Here is a 14946-nt window from a genome sequence, read left to right as displayed (position 1 = left end):
TCCCAGAAGCAGTTTATTTATTTATTTATTTATTTATTTATTTATTTAGTGACTGCAAATCCACAAAACCAAGTAACACCCTCCTTGTTAGGTGAGTTCAAAGTTCCACCTCTGAGTTTGTAGAGGGGGGCCCCTCGGTGATGTGCGGCATTGTTTACATCTCTCCAAGGTGCACAGTGGGTTAGCACTGAGGCCCCAGTGGTATAAGTTGGCTGCGTACGGGCTTTGGCCTATCCTGAACCTGTTTAGCAGGGACCACTCTTGCCATGATAGTTCAAAGCCAGCACGTTGATGAGTGGGATAGCAGGTCAGCAGAAGCGGTGATAAAATGGGTTAAACTTTTGTTGTAGTGAGGAGACTGTGGATATGAGACAGCATCCTCTCCATCCCTCCTCCTTCTCTTGTAGAAGCCCCTTTTACTCTCTCTTTTTTTTCTTAACTGTGGATAGTGTTGAGGTGGCGTAAGAACAAAATTGCTCAGTAGGAAATATCTTCCCTGAAATAGATTGTCAGTATTAAATAATTATGTTTAAAATCCAGAGATGTTGGGAATAGGGTAAAATTTCATGTTTCACTCATTTGGTAGTAGAAAGTAAGTCAGATGGTCAGTCATGAGAGATTTTCCAGAATAGTGAATGACCTTTTGCAAGGGGTGGGCAAAGTTTGGGCTGAATCGGGGCCACGTTGGACTCCAGTTCCCAGCAGTCCCTGGCCATGTTGCTATGGCTGGTTTCTGTGGAGACCTCAGGAGCAGTGGGGCTGTGCAGTCCGGGACAGGGTTTCCATGAAAATCAGCCCCAGCAGTGCTGGCAAGGCATGTGGCTGGGAGTGGGGAGCTGATCCAGGGCTGGGATCTTGAGGCTGTGACAGTGTAGTCCAGAGTCGAGGCAAAGCTGTGATCTGCTGCCCACACACCCTGGGCAGGGGTGTGCAGGCAGTGGATTGTGACTCTGCCTCAGGTCCAGATCACGCTGTCACCACTGCAAGATCCCCGCTCTGGCGCCAGAGCAGCTCCCCACGCTGCTACACACCCTGCCAGCGCAGCCAGGGCCAGTCTCCATGGAAACCCTTGCACTGCACATTCACGGCCCTGCCACTCCTGGGGTCTCCATGGACACCAGCCGCAGCTGGGAAATAGAGTCCAGCCACCAGCCAGATCCACAATTTTGCCCACTCCTGCCTTATGAAGTTGTATAGTGGGATAATTATCTCTGTTGGATCAGATTGAGAATTAAAAGGGCTAGTTATAAAAATTAAAGTCCTGAAGCTAGGGTTTTCTTCTTTTAGAATAGCTGTTAGTCCAGTTTTCATGCCGGGAAGTGAACACACAAAGTTTGCAAAAGACCAAACTGGTGATGGTTTGTGCTGAGGGTAAGAAGTAGACGTACAAAAAGGAACTGCGAAAATTAAAGTTTAAATGCACTGGGTCAGCTCCTCAGCTGGGATGAGGGGCATAAATGGGCTGATTTACATCAACTGAGGATTTTCACATTTGTACTTAAATTCAGTACAGTAGAACTTGCTTTGTGAAGCTTGACTGAGATTAATTCTTCCCTTTGGTGGGTAGGCAATATTTAAACCTATATGCTGAGGATGGCTATTTTAATAAAGAGATTGCATCTAACTGTATTAACAATTTAGTATCACAAAAATATTATACTTAAGTCTTATAGCAAAAAGATTATCCTTCTTGGTGTGATGAAGAACCATCCCTGTACATTAAATCCTTGGAGCAGTTTCTTCGTCCCTGATGGAATTTATCCCTACTTGGGAGGTTATTTGGTAAGTCTGGGTTTAAGGCCAGAGGACTGGAAAGAGATCAAAGGATCATGTACAGCAAGGTAGCCTTGCAAACAGAAAACAGTCATGGGAAAGGGAATTCCTGGCATTCCAGTAGATCAGAATTTCTGTTCTTTATTTGACACAAATGGAATAAAATAAAATTTAAAACTGTTTCATTAACATTTCCAGTTTATTCACTTCTGCTGCAAAAAAAAATTGAGCCCAAATATATTGGTTTTACATGCCTCAAAGACATCTATTGGATAACTACCAGTGCATCTGTAAAAATGGATTTGGCACTCTGATACAACCTCTGAATACAGATTCAGTTGTCAGCACCTCATTACTAACTATTCTTTCACTGGAATTGGTTCTATTTAAACTAACCTTATGCAATAGTTTTAAAACATGGAATAGAATACTCTAAAATAACCTATTAAGTTACACATAGAATTCCCAGGTAACACAGGCATAAGGATCAGAATTTATTTTTAACATAATTCACGTACCTTGTCCAGAAACTACATTGAAATCTGTGACAAGTAACTCCTTTAATGCACTTTTTAAAGAGTTTTTTGGCAACGGTTCTGATATACCTTGTATTGTACAAAATCTCACTCAGAAGCTTTCAATTAACTTGACTTCTGTAATAACTCAGTCTGGCATTCTGTACAAGATTGTTTTGCAGCATGCATGTCTAAAACATTTACAGAATCACTTTATTGGAATAAAAGGCAATTGGTTGAAACTTGGACAGGACTGAAGTTATACCCCTAAGTAAAGGAGACAATGTTTTTGGAGGTGTTTTTTTATTGGAGGTGTTTCTGATCCATTGCTGGGTCTGCTGCGGAGCTCGCTAGGGATCCCCCGCTTTCCCATGGGATGCTCCATCCCCCCCAGCATTTCAGTGTTCGTGAGCCACCTGGTACCTTGAGGTATGAAGAAAAAACATTTAAAGCTGTGTCTGTGTCTGAAGCATTGAATCTCTCCAAATCAATTCAGAGGGTTCTGATTTGAAGAGATTAGTCTCCTGATTCAATTTGGATTTGGCAATTCGGTCACCGAATCGGGCTGAATCTCCGCCAAATCAAATCAGCGACTCAAGCTTTGCACAGCCCTAATATTTAGGCTAAGCTGCTTAACACTTATCAAACTTTAGCCTTCAGGCTGACTTCAAGAAAAGGTCAACATCAGAGGAGTAAAGCCATTTGCTTTCTCCTCCATCGTAGGTATAAGGGGTAATCTCTTTTGGCGCGCACATGTGTGTATATTTGTGTGTGTCTGTGTTGAATTAAAAAAGATCGTGGTTCGTTTCTCGGGAGGTGGAAAAAAAACTTTCAGCTTCAGACACACTTTATTAGCAATACAAAAGGTATATATTTGCAAATAGGGTCAGAGGGAAAAGACAAAAGATCAAATCCCTCTGCCCCCGAGCATAATCATTAGCAGGCTTTTATCCCCTCTCTCCTGACCACGTGTGCAGAAGGAGGAATTTTTACAACTCATTTCCGGTTCATACAAACATATATGTAAACATGTCGCTTCATACGTCCCATGTGCATTACAATTAACTACTTAAGTATGCGGGGCGGGTAGGCTTAATATGCATTAGGTTATAACGCGTGCGTGGATGGGACTCAAGGTTACTCAAGGTTCATCCTGAAGGCAAAAAATGGCATTTGCTCTTATCTTAGCCTTAGGAATGTGGGGTCATGAAAGAAAGTGTGATTTAGTGTGACAAAGAGATAGTAAATTTGCAGGACAGAGAGGGAGTGATGCCTTAGTACAAAGGGCCTTTTGGTGGCTTTTCCCTTCAATTTCCACCCCCCCCTTCCCTCTCCCATTAAGGAGACAAGGATGGGTAGCAGCTGTGTTTTTTTTTTTTTTCTAAATCTGCTATTGATAATGCATTTTTAATAATATTTCTAACAATATCCCCCCTCGAGATGCTTTCTGATCTTTACTTCATTCGGGCATATCAAGATAATTACGAGGAATTTTTCTGAGGACCATGACCTTTGCAGCAGTCTGTGCTTTTAGAGGGACTGCTGCAACCTGCATTCCTTCCACTGTGGTGGTTATCAATCTAGTGAGACAAGGAATAAGGCAAGGGATAAAAATCAAACCAGTTAGAGCACACAAAAGCACAAACCCTACCTTTTTCCACCAGGGTCCTCCAAATAATTGAAACCACCAGTCCTTATTCCATGTGGTTTCCCACGTTTGTATTGGTACATGGGCTATTTTTCTAATCTCTTTGGCAATCTCTAAGACTGCTTTCCCGTTGTCATCTATTTGGAGGCAACAGTTAGAAAGGTTGAGCTTTCCTCAGACTCCGCCTTCCTCTGCAAGTAAATAGTCTAAGGCCATCCGATTTTGGTATATGGCTGCTCTCATATGAGAACTTTGTCGGGCCAATAACTCGAGAGCAGTGGCGGTCTGGTTAGTAATTACTTCCAAGACTGCCTGCAACCGGATGATTCTATTCAGCATATATATTGGTGTCCGGTATCCCCAACTCCCATCATTAGCCCATGTAGCTGGTCCATAATACTCAATAATCCTCTGAGGGGGCCACTCATCCTTCTTCCACTTTTGGGAGCTACCCTGTGTCAAACTTACATCAATACTTCTCTTGGCCCTTTTCCAGTCATCATACAAAGAGACTCCTAGCTTATTTCCAACCTCAGACGGTAACAAAAAGAAAGCTGGTACAATTACTCCCATATAGCAAGTTCCCGTCCACCCCTGTGGTAGTATTGTATAGGCCCGTCGTCCGCAAATCCAATAGTATCCTCTTAAGGCCCTATTTTCTCTATTGGTGGCATTTGGAGGGGCCCAACCATAGGGCATCTCGGGAAACCCCAAGCCTCCTTCTGGACCCAAAGGACCAGCAACTGCGTGGCCTCCTTTCATGGAACATTCCCATAGCCCATCCTGGTTCTTGTCTGTACAATCTGTCCGATCATCACTTTGATTTGTGGCACTCCAATATTTATTAAACCACACAATTGTTCCATTGGGATGCTGCCACACTAGCCGATTATACCCTGGGCTATTAGGATAATAAAGCCGTTCTAATCTTGTAAGGTTCATCCACCTTACTTTTAAAGTCCATATGCAACGGCTGTGTCCCAACCTTTTTCCTGTACCATTATTACTGATGCAATACTCTCCTAACGCCACTTGGGAAAGTTCCCAACTGTGGTTCTCATCCCATTTTTGACTAGTACTCTTAACATCTGCCTTACTACTTACTAGCCATTTCGGGGCCAAAGGAAAAGCCCTCCAAGGCCACTGGCCTCCGGCCTCCCGAAGCCCCCCACAGGCCCAGCAGTTGGTAAGATTAAAAGTACCTGCAATTCTTTCCATCATATCAACATACAAATTTGTCCCTGGGGGAGCAATTTGGGAAAGCGAGGGTGTGAGCCAGCGGTTAAGGCTGCTCAATTCTGCTTCTTTCATTATGCATATAACAACAAGGCACATTAAGATTCCCACCATATTTTCCCTTTTACTTTCTTGTCTAATTTTCTGAGCTTTGATTAAGCCGTCTCAGGCGCACTTGGAGATCACCAGTAGGTTCACAGCTCCACTTGCTGGCTTCTTGTTCCGAAGACGACTCAGCTTCCGGAGTGAGTTCGTCTTGGGAGATGTTGTCCTCTGACGCTTGTGGATGTCGTTTCACACGAGTATGGTGTATCCAACGATCATGGCCAGTAATCTTTACAGCGGTGTGGGTTGTTAGAAGTACCTGGAAAGGGCCACTCCACCTCTCAGTCAAAGGCTCCTTTTTCCACCGCTGCACCAAGACCCAGTCTCCCGGGGAGAAGTCATGTACCGGTACATCTAAAGGCAGACGCTGAAAGGAGGCTGCATACCTGTGGAGAGAAAACAAGACACACTGCAAGGCAATAACATATGTATGAAGTTCACTATTACCTAATTCAAAAGTTACATTTTCTCGCATCCCAGGTGGTAAGACTCGAGGCGGCTTGCCAAACATAATTTCATATGGGGTCAATTTGAGGCCCCGTCGGGGAGTGTTTCGAATGCAAGTAAGAGCTAGCGGCAGTGCTTGAGGCCACTTAAGGCGTGTTTCAATACAGATTTTGGTGAGCAAAGTCTTTAAAGTTCTATTCATGCGTTCCACTTGTCCTGAACTCTGTGGTCTCCATGGTGTGTGTAGTTTCCAAGTAACCTTGAGAGCTTGTGCGACTTCTTGAACCACTCTTCCCACAAAGTGTTGTCCTTGGTCCGACTCGATGGACTCAGGCAGGGAATACCGGGGAATGATCTCCTGTAACAAATACTTCACTACTGCAGCTGCAGTGGCAGTCCTGGTGGGCCAAGCCTCGACCCAACCAGAGAGCTGGTCTACCATGACAAGTAAAAACCCGTGATGTCTGGATCGTGGGAGCTCGGCAAAATCAATCTGCCATGCCTGTCCAGGGTACGCCGCCCAGGGTCTACCTCCCATTGGCACAGGGGGTTTCCTTCGAGGGTTTACTTTCTGGCATGTAATGCACCTGGTAGCAATGCGCTGAGCTTCTACATATAGCCCTGGGGCTACTGCTTGGCGGATCATTAGATCACCCATGGCCAAACCTCCCATATGGGTTCTTGCATGGAGCTGTTGCAGCACCTCCCGAAGCAATGGCCTGGGTATCATGACTTTCCCTCCTGGTACTATCCACCACCCCTGGGAGTTCTTTTCTGCACAAGCTTTCTGTGCAAATTTATCTTCTTCAGGGGAATACTGTGGGACTAAATCCTGAATGTATGGCCATATGGCATGGGACATAGCCTGCTTGGATACCTCTTCCGCTTCTCCCCCAATAAATGCAGCTTCCTTTGCTGCTGCATCAGCCTTTGCATTTCCAAGCTTATGCTTTTTCTCAGCAGCCTTCCCATGGGCCCGCACATGAATGACTGCTACCTCTTTAGGCTGGTGGAGTGCCTCTAGTAGTTTGATAATCTGGGGGCCATTAGCAATCTTATTCCCAGAGGCAGTAATGAAACCCCTTTCTTTCCACAATAGTCCGTGTGCATGGACTGTAGAAAAAGCATAGCGAGAGTCAGTGTATATATTAACTCGCTGGTCTGTCCCCAGCTGTAATGCTCGGGTGAGCGCAGTGAGTTCTGCGGCCTGTGCCGACCATGAGCTCGGCAATGACTCCCTCCATACTACCTTATCCAAGGTTACCACTGCACATCCTGTTCGTCTTTTTCCATCGATGACAGAGCTGGAGCCGTCCACAAAGTATTCAACATCTGGGTCTTCAATTGGGTCCTCAGCAAGATCAGGTCGCACCTGCGTGGTCTGATTCAGGACCTCAAGGCAGTCATGCGTCGGTTGCCCTGGCTCTGGCAGCAAGGTTGCAGGGTTTAAGGCTGTAGTATGTTTGAAAGTAAGTCCTGGATTAGAGAGCAAAAATATCTCATACCGTGATTGTCTGGAGGGGTTAAGAAATTTCCCTCCCTCAGTCCCTAGGATCTGGGGAACTCCATGAGGAGTGAGTATTTCCATATCCGCACCCATGACTATCTTCTGGGCTTCTTCAACAACCACTGCTGTGGCTGCCACAGCCCGAAGACAGGCTGGCCACCCGAGTGCAACTGGATCTAGAACCTTTGAATAATATCCCACGGGTCTCCAGGTCGGGCCCGATGGCTGTGTCAGCACCCCTGATGCAACCTCTTGATTCTCATGAACATACAGTCGATATGGCTTTTTACTGTTTGGGATGGCTAAGGCTGGGGGCTGGGTTAATGCTGCCTTCAGCAGATCAAAAGCATGCTGCATTTCTTTATTCCATTTCCATTTAGTGAGACTCTCCTTAGTCAGGGATTCATACAGTGGTCTAGCCTTCCCACCGTAATCTGGTATCCATAGTCGACAGAACCCAGTTAGCCCTAGGAATGCTCGCAGCTCCTTGGGTGACTTAGGTGGGGTTAGACCTTGAATCGCCTGTATGCGATCTGCACTCAGGGCTCTGACTCCTTTTGAGAGCTTATATCCCAAAAATGTGACTTCAGGCTGACATATTTGGGCTTTCTCTCTAGAGACTTTATATCCTTTTTTTCCTAGAGTGTTTAGGAGTGACCTGGTGGCTTCCTCGCAGAGCTGCAAGTTTGGGCTTGCAACTAGCAGGTCATCCACATACTGGAGGAGAGTCACTGCAGGGTGTGATCCCTTCCATTCCCCCAAGTCCTTCTGAAGGGCAAGCCCGAAAATATGGGGGGCTGCTATAAATCCTTGTGGAAGAACTGTCCACATGAGTTGGGCTTTATGGAAAGTATCTGGATCCTCCCATTCAAAAGCAAACAATTTTTGACTCTCTCGGTGAAGAGGAATAGAGAAGAAAGCATCTTTCAAATCTAGCACTGAAAATATTTCAGCTTCCCCCGGTACTTGTGTCAAAATCGTGTGAGGGTTCGGGACTACAGGATGGTCTGAAAGGACCTTCTTATTTACTGCCCGTAAGTCTTGGACCAGTCTGTATGAGACCCCATCTGCCTTTGGCACTCCAAGAATGGGGGTGTTATAGGGTGAAGACCCTTCCACTAGCCATCCGTACCTCTTGTATTTCTCTATTAACGGCTTGAGTCCAGCTCTGGCCGCTCGGCTGAGTGGGTACTGCTTTACCCGAACGGGCCCCTACCCATCCTTGAGTACGATCCTTACCGGGGAGACGAACTTAGCTCGCGCAGGGGTTCCATCAGCCCATACCGAGGGGTCTACTCCAGTCATGTGATCTTCTGGACTTACTGCAGGGCGTCGGTCCTCCAGGAGAGCCATCTGATAGTTCGAGCTCTGCTTGACAGGTAGCTGGACCACCATCTGATCGTCTCTGAAAAAGATCTCAGCTTGCAATTTTGTGAGTAAGTCCCGCCCAAGGAGTGCAACCGGGCAACTTGGAGAATACACAAAGGAGTGCTCGAGCAAATGGTCTCCCACCTTGGTGAGGAGTGGTTTACAAACAGGGAGTCGAGTTTGCATTCCCTCAATCCCTTCTACAAGTACATGCTGTTCACTAGTTCCTGCACAGGGGGGTTTTTCTGGAATCATTGAAAATGTAGCCCCAGTATCCACCAAGGCTTCAAAGTTTTTGCCACCAACCCTAATGGTTACCATGGGATCTTCTCGGGCTCCAACCCGAAGGATAGTGGTCTTAGATCCCTGTCCCCTTCATTCTGAATCCTCACCCTTATCTTCTGCCCGCATGAGGTGACCTCTCGGTTCCCCCTCTCTCTTCTCCTTCAACTTCGGGCATTCCCTCTTCCAGTGTCCTTTCTCCTTGCAATAAGCACAAACATCTGCTCCCACTCTTTCTCCCTTCCTCTTCTGTATCCCAGCCTTTCCAGGGTTCCCTCCAGTTATAGCAGCTGCTAGTGCTGCCATCTGTCGCTGAGCCTTTTTATCCTCCTTGCGCTCCTGCACTTGCTCACGATTCCCATACACCTTATATGCAATTTCCACCAGCTCTGAAATCGGTTTCCCAGCACCTCCCTCAGTTTTCTGTAACTTCTTACGGATATCAGCAGCAGATTGACCAATAAACATAAGATTTACCATGCGCTGGTTATCTGGGGCTTCTGGATCCAGATCCGAAAACCTGCGAAACGCCTCATACAGCCTCCCAAGGAAAGCTGAGGGATCCTCCTCTCTTCCCTGTCTCACCTCATACAATTTAGACAGATTGGTAATCCGAGGCACTGCCTTTCCCATTGCTTCCACTATAATTCCCAAATACCGTGCACTCAGCTCTCTGCCCTCTGCAGTATGATTGTCCCATCCCGGCTCTTCTACCGGGTAGGTATCACGCAGAGTACGACCAGCAGCACCCTCTGACTCAACTCTGGCTGCCGCAATACGCTTTGCTGTACCTAACACTAATCTCCTCTCCTCCGGGGTTAGGAGGGTCTGGAGCATCATCTGGACATCAGCCCAAGTGGGTCGATGAGTCTGCCCAATAGATCGAAACAAATCCCTCATCTTTTCAGGGTCTTCACGAAAAGAGGGGCTCTGATTTTTCCAGTTAAATAAATCTGAAGTGCTAAATGGGGTGTAGACGAAAGTTGCAGTGCCTCCTTCCCCAATAACCTCTCGCATCGGACAGTTCAACACCGGCTGTGACTCTACAGGCTTGCGCAAATAATAACCCTTATTTCCTGATTCAGATGAGGCACTTGGCTGAGGCTCACGCTCTAACTCATTAGGTATGCATTGGTACGTCGGTGGTGGTCTCTCTAAGGGAGGGGGCGGTGGTGCAGAAGGACTGGATGCCGAGGAGGCGTCTGACTCATCTTCGCTACCCGACAGGGCAACCGGAGCACGGGTCCGGTACTCAGCCAATTCAGAATCTCCCCCCTCATTAGACTCAGGAAGTACAGGCGGCCCCCCCCGAGCCTTTTTCTTAACAAGCATCACATGAGACTTTGCTAAGTAATTCTTAATCCAAGGTGGCTGATTTTGAACCACCCACAACCAACAATCAATATAAGGAAACTGATTCCAATACCCATTTTGCATAACAATTTCATGGATAGCTATCACTTCTTTTAGCACAAAGGATCCTTTCGGGGTCCAGTGGACCCCAAATGTTGGCCACTCGAGTTGACAAAACTTAATTAAATCATCTTTTTTCATTTTTATTCCATAATCGGCTGGCCTTGCAAATTTATTAAAATGACGTAATAAGACTTTTAGAGGGGTATCAATATTGTTTTCTACACGAGAGCTACTCGTACCCATTTGCCCACAAAAATGCGCCCAATGCACACCAAATACCAAAAAGATCTCAACAACAGATGATTTACAATGAGAGCTAAGCCTAGAATTTCTCAGCAAACTTACACATCCTTTGTTTTAGATCCGTACACCAGATTAGGCAAAGGGAATTCGTATACTCACTCAGATACCCCAGAGATCTCGATCCAAATTCCAAAGTGTGTCTGCCTCTCCAGAAACTCAGAATTTACATAGGATACTTCCTTTAACTTCCCGGATATTTGGACTTAAACCTCAAATACCAGGGTGAGTCCAAAGTCGGCTCGGTGTGCACAAATCCCTGGTACTGGAGGTGCTCTGTCACTGAATTCCGGGGTAGTCCTCGAGGTGCCCCACGTTGGGCGCCAATTGTTGAATTAAAAAAAGATCGTGGTTCGTTTCTCGGGAGGTGGAAAAAAAACTTTCAGCTTCAGACACACTTTATTAGCAATACAAAAGGTATATATTTGCAAATAGGGTCAGAGGGAGAAGACAAAAGATCAAATCCCTCTGCCCCCGAGCATAATCATTAGCAGGCTTTTATCCCCTCTCTCCTGACCACGTGTGCAGAAGGAGGAATTTTTACAACTCATTTCCGGTTCATACAAACATATATGTAAACATGTCGCTTCATACGTCCCATGTGCATTACAATTAACTACTTAAGTATGCGGGGCGGGTAGGCTTAATATGCATTAGGTTATAACGCGTGCGTGGATGGGACTCAAGGTTACTCAAGGTTCATCCTGAAGGCAAAAAATGGCATTTGCTCTTATCTTAGCCTTAGGAATGTGGGGTCATGAAAGAAAGTGTGATTTAGTGTGACAAAGAGATAGTAAATTTGCAGGACAGAGAGGGAGTGATGCCTTAGTACAAAGGGCCTTTTGGTGGCTTTTCCCTTCAATTTCCACCCCCCCCCCTTCCCTCTCCCATTAAGGAGACAAGGATGGGTAGCAGCTGTGTTTTTTTTTTTTCTAAATCTGCTATTGATAATGCATTTTTAATAATATTTCTAACATCTGTGTGTATAGGACAACATTGTGACAAAGGCAAAAAATAAAAGTATAATCAAGTTTTCCATAATCATCTTTCCACGTTACTCTGAAACATTATAGTGTCCACTGTTAGAAACAGGAAACTAATTTTGTGGAGTATTGGTGTAATTTGAATAGTATTTTCTATGTTACCTCATTTTAAAGAAGAAATGCAAGGTACAAATTATGATTTGCATCTTATTCCTTTCTGTCACCAACTAAAGTTGACCTCACACTTGTTTTTAGGATTTTTTTTCCTCCACATTGGTCAGATTTCTTGTATTAGAAATACCTACCTACTTATCCTCTTTTCTTGATGGAGTACTCCATGCAGGCTAAATGGCCTGAGGGTTTTATAAAAATACAAGATACAGTGGCTCATGGAGGAGCTCCATGGTCCAGATCCAGCCTAGGGTATGGGATTTAAGGTATGAGAAGATAGTGAGTGGCTTAATGAATCAGTTCAAAGATCATGTTCTCTGCACTGAAATGGCATTGGGGAAGGTGCAGAGACAACTGCAGAAGAGAGACTAGTCAAGGAGTTTTATAGCTTCCAGTGGGCATTTGCATAATGCACTACAAAAATATTATGCTGCTTAGAGCTGAAGCTTTAAGCATGTGCCAGTTCTTTAAGCAGTACAATGTCATTTTAATAGTTCTCTATGGGACTGAGACAAAAGATAGAGAGATAGACGGGCCGGCAAGACAGGGATACGCCAGAAAAAAAAAAAAAAACGTAGGCGGATAGATAACATTCGTTGTGCACGATCTGTTCTTCTTGAGTGTATACACAGTTCTCCGTTCTCTGCTTTGGGCGGAAGTTCTTTCAAAGTTTATATTGGGCGAAGGTGACCAATTACTATACACTAATCATAAATAATTAATGAGTTGGCACTTGTGCTCTCTTTGTTTGCTCAGGTTTCATAAAAAGAGGGGGGTTATTTTTACTTGGGTGGTACTGGTTCTGTTTGGTCAAAGGATGGCGCGCATAGTATATTTAATTAATTTTACAACTTCATTGAAGTCAGCTAATCTCGTTACTATAGGTACTTTATCTTTCATGCTGGGCTGTCAAGGTCAGTTTCTCTCTCTCGTATGAGAAGCTCAGTCGATTTGAAATGAGGCACAGATAGGGGTGTGTATATGCAGCACTGTTACAAACTAAAAAATAATAGTGTGAGACTACAATTACAGAGTTTGTTGTATTAGCCTCTGACCTTTTGCCATCTGACCTTTTGGCCATTGGCATCTGAAATCAAAGACTTTGATCTTTGACAGACATAAGGAAGAATTTCTTTTCTGTCCAAGCCCCCAAGGTCTGGAACAGCCTGCCATCGGAGGTGGTTCAAGCACCTACATTCAACACTTTCAAGAGCAAATTGGATGCTTATCTTTCTTGCTGGAATCCTATGACCCCAGCTGACTTCCTGCCCTTTGGGTGGGGGGCTGGACTCGATGACCTTCCGAGGTCTCTTCCAGCCCTAATGTCTATGAAATCTATGAAAAGAGAGGTAGTTAGCCGTGTTAGGCAGAAGGCAGAGTAGATTTGAACCTTGGCTGAGAGAAAATTCCATTAAATGAGCATGTTTGCAGTAATAAGTTTAGTCAAATTGCTCCATTGCAGTGATGAAAAACTCAGCTTCTGCTGCTGTGATTGTTACAAGGAGAGGCTTGTTATAAACAGGGATTGTTATAATAAGGTTGTGCTGCAGTTACAAATTGCTTCAGTGAGGGCAAAGTAGATGGGTCTTACATTCCAGATAGAAGAGGCCTCGGATGTGTAAACAAAGAAAGCACATTACTTTCTTTATCTCCCCTGAATACAAGCCAAGAGCCTAAAGTTTAAATGCCCTGATATGAGAAATAAGATAAGTGTGGTGTTTCCTGTAATGGATATTTTTTTCATACTAAATTTACTTTTGTATTTATTTATATTGGTGTTACATTAATGGCTTAACAGAGAAGGGAGTCCCTCTTGTGTTACACTCCATACAATGCTTCATAGATGACAGTCCCCTCCTTAAGGAGATTATGGTCTCCTTTTTAATAACTTAATTTTTCTGTAGCTTTTAAGTAGACAGATTCTCATGCTGCCTTGTTCAGTTTATTTTTTTTAAGCTTGGCATCCTTTCCAGGTAAATGATCACATTTAATTACTTTTTGAAAGGTGCTACTGCTTATTGGACATATGCTGGTTATGATGTTGTTTGTGTAGTCCTAGAGATTCATACTGTGTTTTACATGTGCAAAAAAGGTAGTGACATTGTCATCTTAATTTTATATTTTTGCTAGTGTTATTCATCTGTATTTTTTGTTCCTGTAGCATGTAGTTCTGATGGTAGAATTCCTTGAGAACGCCAACACATTTTTGAACTATTATTAGCTTTCTTAATGTATGTAATTAAAAGGTACCACTAACGGTGTTCCAGATGCACTGAATTATGAATTCTCATACTACTAGCCTATATAGTTATCTTCCTGGTCTTTTGATATTCCTGAGAGGGAAGAAAATAAAGGACCACAAGATCTTCCATAATGGCTCACGACTTAGTCCAGTCAAGTGCTTTACATCATCTGGTTTCCTTGTGTTTTACCTTTAGTTGACCTTGAAGTTTATGGGTTCAAGTGAATATTAATGGTTTTGGGAACTGCTAAACTAAACAGTCCAGAAAGATGGTGAGTACCTTATTCACTAAATTACTGTAGAAACACTCACTGGACTGCTCGACTTTAGTTTTGTTTAACTTAATGAAATACTGTACTTCTTAGCGTTTCACCTCATTATGCCATTTATTTAAGGGATTGTTTAATTTTGTTTGTATCTCTTTTTAAAGAGCAAAACCAATAAATTGTATCACAAATAAAACTTAAATGTTCTCTGGGAACTCTAACAAGCAGTATATACTATCTTTTATGCTTTTTTTGCCAAGTAAACTCTTTTAATGTTTTTAGCTCAGATTGGAACACTGAAGTGTTATGCCTGAATATTAAGTGCTTTTTTTGCTTACCTGCCCAAATAAAAATGGGTATTGAACCATAGACTTATAACAAATTATGAGTTCTTTTTGCTTTCATTCTAAAAGGTGATGTTGTCATGCCATATGTGTCTGACTGCTGCTAAAATGTGCATTATCTTCCCAAGGTTATTTTTATTTCCATTGTTTTCTAGTTACTTTTATTGCCTTGAGTTGGTACACACTAACTCCATTGACTGTCATTGTTACTGTTGAAGCTAGAGGTACAATGATACATCAGTCTCTATTGTATCAGCATAGATAAAAGGAAAATTGACGTTATTGGTAATCAGCTTTTTTGGCTGATGTGGCCAACAATGTTGCCAATAAAAGCTGCATGCAT

At 43.9% G+C, this 14946-nt stretch overlaps 1 protein-coding gene across 1 annotated transcript in view; it reads left to right on the top strand.

Moving 5' to 3' along the window:
• Positions 1-14946, top strand: part of SCFD2 (sec1 family domain containing 2) — a 402095-nt gene that overhangs the window by 44841 nt on the left and 342308 nt on the right. The window lies entirely within an intron of this gene.

The sequence above is a fragment of the Crocodylus siamensis genome, chromosome 2, assembly GCF_052110815.1.
Source record: "Crocodylus siamensis isolate JL-2025a chromosome 2, ASM5211081v1, whole genome shotgun sequence".
NCBI lineage: Eukaryota > Metazoa > Chordata > Crocodylia > Crocodylidae > Crocodylus > Crocodylus siamensis.
This window is presented reverse-complemented; position numbering and strand designations above follow the sequence as displayed.